Source organism: Phyllobates terribilis, unplaced genomic scaffold (assembly GCF_046119375.1).
Source record: "Phyllobates terribilis strain yellow unplaced genomic scaffold, ASM4611937v1 Scaffold_1__5_contigs__length_1240528914, whole genome shotgun sequence".
Classification (NCBI taxonomy): Eukaryota; Metazoa; Chordata; class Amphibia; order Anura; family Dendrobatidae; genus Phyllobates; species Phyllobates terribilis.
This window is the reverse complement of record NW_027362761.1, coordinates 1,058,205,765-1,058,218,388: the sequence shown is the minus strand read 5'-3', so window position 1 is coordinate 1,058,218,388 and position 12,624 is coordinate 1,058,205,765.

The following is a 12,624-nucleotide window of genomic DNA, read 5'->3' as shown; positions in this document are numbered from 1 at the left end:
GGCTGTAAATTTAGTTGAGGCTAGGTAATGTTTGAATCTTTCGGTGATAGCCCAAACCAAGGCCAGGAACTCCAGCTTGAAGGAACTGTAATTCTCCGGGTTCCTCTCAGTAGGGCGAAGCTTTCTACTGGCATAGGCAATTACCTTTTCTCTGACATTTTGCTTCTGGGACAACACAGCCCCCAGTCCCTCATTGCTGGCGTCTGTGTATAACAGGAAAGGTTGGCTGTAGTCGGGGTAAGCCAGGATTTCCTCACCGGTTAGGGCTTCCTTCACTAACGCAAAGGACTCAGCCTGTTCTTTGCCCCACTGGAATGGGGGACTTTTACCTCTTTTGGACTGTCCTACTAGGAGATCTTGTAAAGGTGCTGCCTTTTTGGTGTAGTCCTTAATGAATCTCCTGTAGTACCCGACCAGTCACAGGAATTGACGTACTTCTTTGATGTTCTTTGGTTCAGGCCACTTCTGGATGGCAGTGACCTTCTCCGGGTCTGGTGCTACTCCCTCTGAGCTGACCACGTGTCCCAGGTACTGAACCTTCTGTTTGAGCAGGTGGCACTTGGAAGGTTTTAGTTTCATCCCATACCTGGACAATGCCTCAAATACCTCTGCCAGGTGTTTTAGATGGTCTTCATATGTCCTTGAGTACGCGATAACGTCATCCAGGTATAACAGCACTGTTTCAAAGTTCTGGTGTCCTAAGCAACACTCCATCAACCTCTGGAACGTTCCGGGTGCGTTGCAGAGTCCAAATGGCATGCTGTTGAATTCACATAATCCCATCGGGGTGGTGAAGGCTGTCTTCTCCCGATCTTCCTCAGCAACAGAGACTTGCCAGTACCCGCTAGTGAGATCCAATGTGGAGAAATAATTGGCAGATTTTAGTGCAGGCAGGGATTCCTCTATACGGGGCAAAGGGTATGCATCTTTATTTGTTATTCGATTAATTTGTCTGTAATCTACACACATCCTCATGCTACCGTCCTTCTTTCTGACCAGGACCAGGGGAGCTGCCCAGAGGCTACAGCTATCCCTTACTACCCCTGCCTTTTTCATGTCATGCAACATTTCTTTTCCTTTTTGGTAATGTGCTGGTGGTATGGGTCTGTAACGCTCCTTGATGGGTGGATGGTTACCTGTGGGTATGTGGTGTTGTATCCCTTTGACCCTTCCAAAATCAAGTGAGTGTTTACTAAACATCTGTTCATATTCCTGAACCACTCTGTAGACACCGTGTTTTTGATGGACAGGAGTGGCGTCGGTTCCAACATGGAGCTGTTGACACCATTCCTCCAGCTGGGCTTTGGAGTCATTGTCCTCCACCGTGTCTGGTGAGGTCAAGGGTTCCACTGTGTGTATGGCATTATTATTCACAGTATACAGTCTGGCAACAATGGCGTATCTTGGCAATTTGACTTCCTCCTCCCCACAATTTAGGAGGCATACGGGTACCCTTCCATTGCGCACATCAACTACCCCTCTAGCAATTAGGAGTGTAGGTCTGTGTTCTGAGCTGACGGGCTCTACTACCGCCTGGTAGTCCTGTCCCTTGAGACCTATTGCTGCCCTACACCAAATCAGCATTTCACTCATTGGGGGAATCACAACGGGTATCGGGTCTGTCACCCGTACATTACCAATCTCACCACCTGTTAGTTTTACCTGTTGCTGGTACAGGAGAGCTCGAATCTCTCTCTGGAGCACCTTCCCCTGCCCTGATCTGGCAGTGTCAGCAATCTGTTGGAGTAAAAATAACACTTCTCCCAAACAGTTACCAACAACATTTGTACCAAGTATCATATAGGGGTTTTTATCACCAGGGTTAGACTCTACTACAATCAGTCCTTGATCCTTTAATTCCACTCTTCCCACCTTCACTGTCACGTCCTTATCCCCGACTAGGTTTTGAGGAAGGCCATTGGAGGCATACTCGGTGAGGTTTGGGTCTGGCGGGAGGAGTTCATCTATGGACCAGTACCTTTTGTAGAGGACATCAGGTATGATGGTCACCTGTGACCTGGTGTCCAGTAGTGCAGGTGTTGCTATGCCATCCAGCACGATGGACAGGAAAGGTCTTCCTCCTATAAACCGGTCGTACCAGCCTGATGGGCCTTGTTGGTCTACTCCTTGGTGTTGGCCCTCGGCCCCAGGGTTTGCCCGTTTAAAGGACAGGTCCGGGTGAGGTGGCCTGCCTTGTGGCAACGGTAGAAGATGAGTTCTCCTGGAGGGCGACGTCGGTCGTTGGTCCTCCCACGGGGTGGCGTTGTCCTTCTTCTCCTCATCCAGGGGACATCCTCTGGACTGTCGGAGAGTAGGATCTTTCCATCCGGGTCGGGCTCCATTTGTAGCTGCAGGGCGCTTAGGATGGTGGTCAGGGTTTTTCTTAGCTGACGCACTTCAGAGCGCAGGCTTTCCAGCTCGCTAGGGGGCGCTGTTTGCACTTTTGCCTCAGCCGCTAATGAAGGAGCAGTGGGTGCTGCGGGCACTGGGGTGGCCCCACCCTGGTAATGCTGGATAGCAGTATCTGATGTTTCCAGGGGCTGCAAACCCTTAATAGCCATGTCCTTCAGGGCGTCAAAGGTGGCATTTGGATGATCTAAGGCCCACCACCGTACAGTTCTGCTCTCCTCCTGGGACTTCAACCCCCGGATGAATTGTTCTGTCAGCATTTTGTTCTCATCATGTATGTTGGCATGACTAACCTGTTTCAGGGCCCGCAGTGCCTCTTGTAAGCACCAGGCATAGTCCCGGCTACTGTCCTCAGGTTTCTGGGCACAGTGGTAGAACCTCATCCGGAGATCTGTCTCAGTGCAGTTTTCAAAGACAGTTTGCAGTCTCTTGAATATAATAGGTACTGATTCCTGGTCTGCGGCTGGTTAGGTTTCAATTTCCTGCTCTGCGGCACCAGTCAATCGTCCCAGCACAACAGCGGTTCTCTGTTTACCAGTCATTGAGTACATGCCCAATACACCGCATATTTTTCTTTTGAACCCAGACAGGGTGTCTGGTTTGCCGTCATACTGAGGAAGCCACTTCGCTCCGGGGACGTACGGCAGGGCCATGGTTATTATTGGGGTCACGGCCCCTGCTGGTGGGGCGGCTGCTCCGGCCTGAGCAGCGCCGAGCGCTGGTTGAGCATCGGGAGCGTTAAACGGTGCTCCGGTGTTTTGCTGGTCGTCGGCCATGGTTGTGCCCCCCTAGTAAACCGTAGCCTACCTTATTTCCTTGGATAGGGTAGGCCGCAGCCCCGCAGACGGGAAGTGAGGGATTGCCCGTCGAGCAACTTCAGTGCAGGACCTTGCGTCTCCCTCGCGGCTGACATCAGAGCGCGCGCTTCCTGGGACGGCAGTCTCCTTCCAGGACCTGACGTTTCCAGGTGCTGCGTCAGAGCGCGAGGCGGGGCTTGGGCTTCGCGCGCTACCAATAATCACGCCTCTCTGGTTCCCGCGGTTACGCCCTTCTTCTTCCCGCGTGGCGACGCGGTAATGGCGGCGATGTTCACCACAGTTCTGAATACACAGTTCAAACACGGCACACAGTACCCGGTGACAACTGGCACGAAATCCTGTTTGTGACGCCAGGAAGAGATGACTTGCCCAGGGGGATATGGGGGACTCGGTACCCGGGCCTTTACCTTCTTGGGATGTCACGGTGGTCGGCTCCCGGGCCCGTACCCTGGGGTCACTCTTAAAAGGGGTTGTTGCTTGAAGGGATGATAAACGGTTTGTCTCATGACGCCACCTGTGGTTCCTAGTAATGGGTACCAGCGCTTCTGCAGACCTCCGGGGGTGATGGGATGGCAGTTGAGATGTTTCTGCTCCCCATAGGCGGAGCGGGCCCCCGGGGCAGGGTTGATGGAAGGGATGCAGGTGAGAGGTGGCCCAGCCGGGTCAGGGGAGAATAACAGACACGCACACAGGGGATTAGCTTCAGTACCATTAGTGGTGTAGACGGCAGGTACGGTCCAGGGTACTTGGTAGGAAGGGTGCACTTCTGGACTCTCCCCAGTGAGCGGGTATAAGGCCTCCTTGTCTGTTTCTTCCTCTCCTGACCTGCTTGGAACTAGGCCTAGCTTCTGTACTCTTTCTCACTCTCTCACCTGTCTGCTTGGTGGTAAGAACTTTCCTCTGGCTACCACTATCCCTGGACACTGGGGCCTTCGTGGTTCCTAGTTCTTTGGATGGTTGCAGCTTCAGGTTGACCTGGGGTCTAGAATCCTCTTGGTATACTGGTTATTCCTACTGGGCGTAGAGGACCCTGTAAGCGCGGACCCGGTGTCCGGCTTGTGTTCTGGGGTGAACCTAAGATGCTCCTCTGCCCCCCCAACACTTCTCTCTCCTCTCCTTGCCTCCGGCCACGCTCTAGGCCCTCAGGCTTCAGCACGTGCTTTAGGCCTTAACTTGTCCTCTGCACAGCATCTCACATGTGCTGCTTCTTCCCTGCTCTAAAGTGTCAGCACACTCTGCCTACCTAACTCCACCCTCCAGTATATATATCCCTAACAGGGCTCCCTCTGGTGGTATGAGGTGGAAGGGTGGAGGTGTCTGTGTGTACTGAGGGCCTCTTGTGGAGAAGTCCGTCCATGCACCCTTTTGGCTCCTGTGGTACCTGTGGGTAGAAGGGTGCCACACCTGTCTGCAAGCCGTGCCCATCTGCCACCCACTGGGGGTCAGCTGCCACCCAACCAAGGTCAGTCCCGGAGTAGCATCTGGTCCACCTTCCTCGTCCCTCCTCGGGTCACGGAGTCGTCAAGCAGCCATACATCCGAGGTCGTTTTGGTGAAGTGTCTAGTCACGCCCGTCCGGGCTCTCCTCGTACCACGGCGCAGTGGTTCCACGACCCGTCCCGCTACTAACAACCCTGGAGTCAAAATCGTCTCTACACCTGTAGATAAATTCCAAAAGGGGTATAATTTCCAAAATGGGGTCCCTTGAGGGGGGGATTCTTCTCTTCTAGCACTTAGGGGCTCTGTATATGGAGTCCGCAAACTATTCTGGGAAAATCTGCGCTCCAGGAGGCAAATAGCACTCCGTCCTTTCCGAGTCTCGCCGTGCGGCTGAGCAGTACTGTACAGCCACATATGGGGTATTTCTACATTCGGCATAAATTGTGGGACAAATTTTGGTGACATTTTTACCCATTTCCCAGTACGAAAATATAAAATCTGGGGCTAAAACAAAATTTTGGTGGTAAAAATGTAATTATTTTTTCTTCACTGCTGGTATAAAATTTTGTGGTGTACTTCGTAGAATGGGGTCTCTTATGGGGGGTTTCTGCTATTCTGGCACCTCAGGGGCTCTACTAATGTGACATGGCACTCTCAAACCAGTCCAGCAAAATCTGAACTCCAATATGGCGCTTCTTCCCTTCTGAGCTTTGCACTGTGCCTCAAAAGTACTTTTTGACCACATATGGGGTATTGGTGTACTCAGGAGAAATTGCACAACAAATTTTGTGGTCCATTTTCTCCTGTTACCCTAGTGAAATTGCTCAATTTGGAGCTAAAAAACATTTTTGTGGGAAAAATGTGATTTTTATCATTTTCATGGCTTAACATTATAAACTTATGTGAAGTACCTGGGGTTCAAAGTGCTCGCCACATATCTAGATAAGTTCTCTGAGGGGTCTAGTTTCCAAAATGGTGTCGATTGTGGGGGGTTTCTACTGTTTAGGCACATCAGGGCTCTCCAAAAGCAACATGGCATCCGCTAATTATTCCAGAAAATTTTGCATTCAAAACGTCAAATGGCGCTCCTTCCCTTCCGAGCCCTGCCGTGCGCCCAAACAGTAGTTTTCTACCACATATGGAGTTATGGAGTATCAGCATACTCAGGAGAAATTGCACAACAAATTGTATGGTGCAATTTCTCCTGTTCCCCTTGTGAAAATGCAAAATTTGAGGCTAAAATTTTTATTTTTTTGTAAAAATGTGATTTTTTTTATTTATTTTCATGGCTCAATATTATAAACTTCTGTGAAGCACCTGGGGATTCAATGTGCTCACCACACATCTAAACTAGTTCCCTGAGGGGTCTAGTTTCCAAAATAGTGTCACTTGTGGGGGGTTTCTACTGTTTAGGCACATCAGGGGCTATCCCAATGCGACATGGCGTCCGCTACTTATGCCAGCAAATTTTACATTCAAAAAGTCAAATGGCGCTCATTCCCTTCCGAGCCCTGCCGTGTGCCCAAAAAGTGTTTTTCCCCCACATATAGGGTATCGGTGTGCTCAGGAGAAATTGCACAACAAATTTTGGGGTCCATTTTCTCCGGTTACCCTTGTGAAAATAAAAAAAATTAGGTCTAAAGGAAAATTTTTGTTGAAAAAAATTAAAATGTTTATTTTTTCCTTACACATTCCATTAATTCCTGTGAAGCACCTGAAGAGTTAATTTTCTGTCATATTGACCCCTCAAAGTCACTTCAAGTGTGATGTGGTCACGAAAAAAATGGTTTTGTAAATTTTGTTGTAAAAATGAGAAATCGCTGGTCAACTTTTAATCCTTCTAACTTCCTAACAAAAAAAATTATGTTTTAAAAATTGTGCTGATGTAAAGTAGACATGTGGGAAATGTTATTTATTAACTATTTTGTGTGACATGACACTCTGATTAAAGGGCATAAAAATGTAAAGTTTGAAAATTGCTAAATTTTCGCCAAATTTCAGTTTTTTTCACAAATAAACTCAAGTCATATCAAAGAAATTGTACCACTATCATGAAGTACAATATGTCACGAAAAAATTGGAATCCGTTGAAGCGTTCCAGAGTTAATACCTTATAAAGTGACACTGGTCAGAATTGAAAAAATGGCCTGATCAAGTAGGTGAAAACAGACTTTGGGGTGAAAGGGTTAACATTGATAGACTATCGTTAGGATAGGTCATCAATGTCTGATCGGTGGGGGGCGATATCCGCTACCTCAGCCGATCAGCTGCTCCCAGTGTCGACAGCCACCAGAAATGATCAGTTACGGAGCTATTTCTAAGGATATTCTAAGGACCGGCAATCAATGTTAACACCCCAGACAATTTCTTTATTACTTTAAGCACATTTATAATGTTATCTTCAATTGGAGAACCCCTTTAAAACCCAGATTACAAAATCATAATTTACCTGCACTTACCTTAGACACACCATTGACAGATGATCTTATATCTTATTTGCTGCAACAGTTTCATGTTCCTGTGTCAGGATGCTATCGCTGCTGCAGAAAGACCAGACAGAATTGGGGTGGGATGTGTGAGATAAACCCTTTTTTAGCTACAGAAATAACTTTGAGTTGCTTAAAACAAACAAAAAAAACCACAAAAAATTTTCTTTGCTGAACAAACCCTTCAATACTCTTTAGTTACAGAAATAATTTAGAACTGCTTAAAACAAATAAACAAAAAAAAGACACGAGAATAACTTTTCTTTCCTGGACAAACTCTTCAATACCTTTAAGTACATTGTAAAAAAATGAATGTAACACTAAAGGAAATAAAACATTTAATCTATTACTGTGCTTTACTGCATTGGGAGTTTACTTTTGAAGACGGTCAGGTGCTAAACTATGTTAAAGAGGAATATATTAGCATTAGTGTTGAGCGAGCATGCTCGACACTGCTCGGTACTCGCCCGAGCATCTCACTACTCGGGATGTTCAGCGAGCACCGAGTATTTTCGGGTTACTCGGGCGGGAGTTAGGGTCTCCGCCCTGCATGTTTGGCGCTCTTTACAGAGCCAATGAACATGCAGGGATTGCCAGCCAGTCACTGTAATGCCGCAGCCATGTTGGTTGTGGGCATAACAGTGATTGGCTGGCCGCACAGCGTCGCCTCGAGTATTTAAAACCGGGCGCAGCCATCTTGGACACAGTCGCAGCCATCTTGGACACAGTCGCCCGGATCAGAACGTGTAGGGAGAGTGCTGCTGAGCTAGGGAGAGATTTATACTGCGAAATAGGTAGTGTAGGGTCTCTAAAGCCTGCAAAATCAAACAAACAGTCCTTCTCAGGACTAATATCCATCCCAGATATCAGGCAGGCAGGCTGTATAGGAGACGCAGTGGTTATACCAACAAACACTGCATTACAGTCCTGTGTGCTGCTGCTCAAATTGCTAGACTTAGCCCCAGGTCTCAGGGGCCAGGAAAAATCCTTTTTTTTTTCATCTAAATCCTCTTTTTTTTTTTTTTCTCAGTCAGACTGTACAAATACCCGTCTTATTAACCTTTTGGTATTTTTTCCCCCTCAAAAAAATAAAAAATTGAGTGTGTCTGTGAGTGTTCAGACACAAATATATGTTTAAAAGAGTCTGGTTTCGGGCCAGATAACTAGAACTGTGGTTTTGCAGTTCCACGGTTCAAATCTCTGTATTATCCACTTTTTTGCATTTTTTCCATAAAAAAAAACAGTTTGAGTGTCTCGCTGACTGTTCAGACTCAAATATATCTGTTTAAAAGATTCTGGTGTAGGCCAGAGAACTAGAACTGTGGTTTTCCTCTTCCACGGTTCAAATCTGGGTGTAATCCACCTTTTTGCCTTTTTTGCATAAAAAAAAAACAGTTTGAGTGTCTCGCTGACTGTTCAGACACAAATATATCTGTTTAAAAGATTCTGGTTTAGGCTAGAGAACTAGAACTGTGGTTTTCCTCTTCCACGGTTCAAATCTGGGTGTAATCCACCTTTTTGCCTTTTTTCCATAAAAAAAAAAACAGTTTGAGTGTCTCGCTGACTGTTCAGACACAAATATATCTGTTTAAAAGATACTGGTGTAGGCTAGAGAACTAGAACTGTGGTTTTCCTCTTCCACGGTTCAAATCTCATTTTTATTACCCTTTTGCCATTGATAGTGCAAGTGTAAGCTATTTTACTTCATTTACAATGGGCAAGGCGCGTGGCAAGGGACGTGGAACTGGACGTACTGGTGATGGTGCGTGCAGAGGACGGGGCCGTGGCCAAGGTGAAAATGTGCCACAACCAACAGCCACATCTTCTCGCTCCCAGTTCTTGACCGAATTGCTATGGAAGCACACAACACCACTATTGCGAACTGATCAGTGTGAACAGGTTATTAATTGGATAGCAGATAATACTTCCAGTCACCTGGGCACCACCACCTCCGGTCTGTCTTCCACACGGTCAAGTCTTAGTAGCCGTGAGTCTCGACCGCATACTCCTCCTCACCCTGATGCTCCTTCCTCCCACCATGCCGAGTGTTGTCAGACAGCAACTGATCCCACAGTTGGACACTCTGAAGAGCTGTTCACTGGTCCATTTCCATATTTGGGCCCCTCGCCTGCTCCGCTTGAAGTGGTGGAAGAGCAGATCCCATGTAGCGATGGCCAAATATTTGAACAGCCACGGCCACAGGAAGTCGACGCTGGCAATTTGTCACAAGAGGTGGACGATGACGAGACACAATTGCCACGAAGTGAGGACGAGGACCGTGGTGCGGAAGTGGAAGAGGAGGAGGATGATCTAGTAACTGACCCAACGTGGCAGGAGGACACGCAGAGCGAGGCCAGCAGCACACAGGGGGAGGGAGGCAGAGTACCCCAACAGGCAGGAAGAAGCAGTGTGGTGGCCGCAGACAGAAGGCGGGCAACCGTTTCCCGTAACACCAACACGAGAGACATTGCCAGTACGTTGCCAGTACAACCGGTAGGTCTTCCAGAGTCTGGAATTTTTTTAAAGACTCTGCTGATACCCCAAAAAGGCCATTTGTACCACCTGCCAGGCCAGCATCAGCAGGGGTGACAAAACTACCAGCCTGACCACCACCAGCATGATTAGGCACATGTCAGCAAAGCACCCGACTTTGTGGGGCGAACCCCAGGGTCCACGACCAGTGTCAGCGGGTGTTACCACTGCTTCTTCCGCTGTTGTGCGTGTAAGAGAACCCCCTATTGTGCGTGCAAGGCAATCCCCTGTCCATACTACTTGCAAAGATGCCCCCTCCTCTCAGTCTTCACTTGTTATGGCAGTTTCTCAAGAAGCAGCATCAACGTCCACGTCCACGTCCCACCGCAGCATTCAATTGTCCATATCCCAGACCTTTGAACAAAAGCGCCACAGTCCTAAATTCGCACATTTCACGACTGCTTGCGTTGGAAATGCTGCCTTTTAAGCTGGTGGAGACGGAATCTTTCCGCAACCTTATGGCAGTGGCTGTCCCTCGGTACTCGGTCCCCAGCCGACACTATTTTGCCCGGTGTGCCATCCCCGCACTACACAAGCACGTGTCCCAAAACATCTGCCGTGCCCTCAACAACACAGTTACTGGCAGAGTCCACCTGACAACGGACACGTGGACAAGTGCTTGTGGCCAGGGACGGTACATCTCCCTGACGGCACACTGGGTAAACATAGTGGAAGTCGGGAGCCAGTCGGACCTTGGGACGGAACACATCCTCCCCACACTGAGGATTGCGGGCCCTATGTCAGTCAGAGTTGCCCCCACAGTGTACAGCTCCTGTGCATCATCCTCCTCCTCCTCCTCATGTTCAGCCTCCATCTCAGATATCACCACATCAGTTACAAGCTGGAAGCATGCAATACTGCCTCAGCCAAGCGGCAACAGGCTGTGCTGAAACTCATAAGCTTAGGTGATAAACTTCACACTGCTTGTGAGTTGTGGACAGCTATGAAAGAGCAGGCAGATCTGTGGCTGAGACCGCTGAACCTACATCCAGGCATAGTCGTGTGTGACAATGGCCGTAACCTGGTGGCGGCTCTGAGGAGAGGCGAAATCACACACGTACCATGCCTGGCTCATGTGCATAACCTCGTGGTTCAGCGGTTTCTTAAATCGTACCCCGAGTTGCCAGATCTGCTCATCAAAGTACGCCGCCTGTTAGCTCATTTTCGGAAGTTGGCTACAGCTTCTGCCGCCCTTGCTGTGTTGCAGCAGCGTTTGCAGCTTCCGGCACACCGACTGGTGTGTGATGTCCCCACACGTTGGAACTCTACCCTCCACATGTTGCAAAGGATTTGTGAGCAGAAGAGAGCAGTTGTGGAGTACCGGCTGCAACAAGGCCATCGATATTCAGGTCAGACTCCACACATAAGACCTCAGGAGTGGACCTGGATGTCTGACATATGTACCATCCTGACAAACTTTGAGGAGTCCACCAAGATGGTGAATGGCGATGACGCCATCATTAGCGTCAGCATCCCACTTGTCTGTCTTTTGCAACACTCTCTGCAGAGAATTAAAGAGGAGGCATTGCAGCCAGAGTATGATGATATGGATCAAGAAGCCGTAGTGGGAGATTACACACAGCCCAGCCTCATCTCATCCCAACGTGCATTAGGGGACAATGAGGGAGAGAAGGAGGAGGAGGAAGAACAGGAACTGGTATCATGCGCTGTAGACGGTAGTACCTGTACAACTGTCATACCGTCGGTTCAGCGTGGGTGGCCTGAGGACAGGGGGGAGGAGGAGGAGGCGGAGGAGAGCATGGTCAGTCGTCATCTTGGTGAGGACACGGAAGTCTTGCCCGTTACCAGTCTTTTTATTCCACTGGGACCTCCACCACTCTTCCAAGGGGCATTGATATTGTCTTTTTATTCCACTGCGACCTCCACCACTCTTCCAAGGGGCATTGATATTGTCTTTTTATTCCACTGTAACCTCCACCTCTCTTCCAAGGGGCATTGATATTGTCTTTTTATTCCACTGGGACCTCTACCACTCTTCCAAGGGGCATTGATATTGTCTTTTTATTCCACTGTAACCTCCACCACTCTTCCAAGGGGCATTGATATTGTCTTTTTATTCCACTGGGACCTCCACCACTCTTCCAAGGGGCATTGATATTGTCTTTTTATTCCAATGGGACCTCCACGTCTCTTCCAAGGGGCATTAAAACAGTTTTGTTAAGCTACTGTGACCTCCACATCTGCTCCAAGGGGCATTAAAACCGTCTTTTTAAACCACTCTGAACTCCATGTCTCTTCCAAGGGGCATTAAAATCGTCTTGTTAAGCTACTGTGACCTCCACGTCTCTTCTAAGGGTCATTGATATTGTCTTTTTATTCCACTGGGACCTCCACGTCTCTTCCAAGGGGCATTAAAACAGTCTTGTTAAGCTACTGTGACCTCCACATCTCCTCCAAGGGGCATTAAAACCGTCTTTTTAAACCACTCTGAACTCCACGTCTCTTCCAAGGGGCATTAAAATCGTCTTGTTAAGCTACTGTGACCTCCACGTCTCTTCCAAGGGTCATTGATATTGTCTTTTTATTCCACTGGGACCTCCACCACTCTTCCAAGGGGCATTGATATTGTCTTTTTATTCCACTGCGACCTCCACCACTCTTCCAAGGGGCATTGATATTGTCTTTTTATTCCAGTGCGACCTCCACCTCTCTTCCAAGGGGCATTGATATTGTCTTTTTATTCCACTGTAACCTCCACCACTCTTCTAAGGGGCATTGATATTGTCTTTTTATTCCACTGGGACCTCCACCACTCTTCCAAGGGGCATTGATATTGTCTTTTTATTCCACTGGGACCTCCACGTCTCTTCCAAGGGGCATTAAAACCGTCATGTTAAACCACTCTGAACTCCACATCTCTTACAAGGGGCATTAAAAACGTCTTGTTAAGCTATTGTGACCTCCACGTCTCTTCCAAGG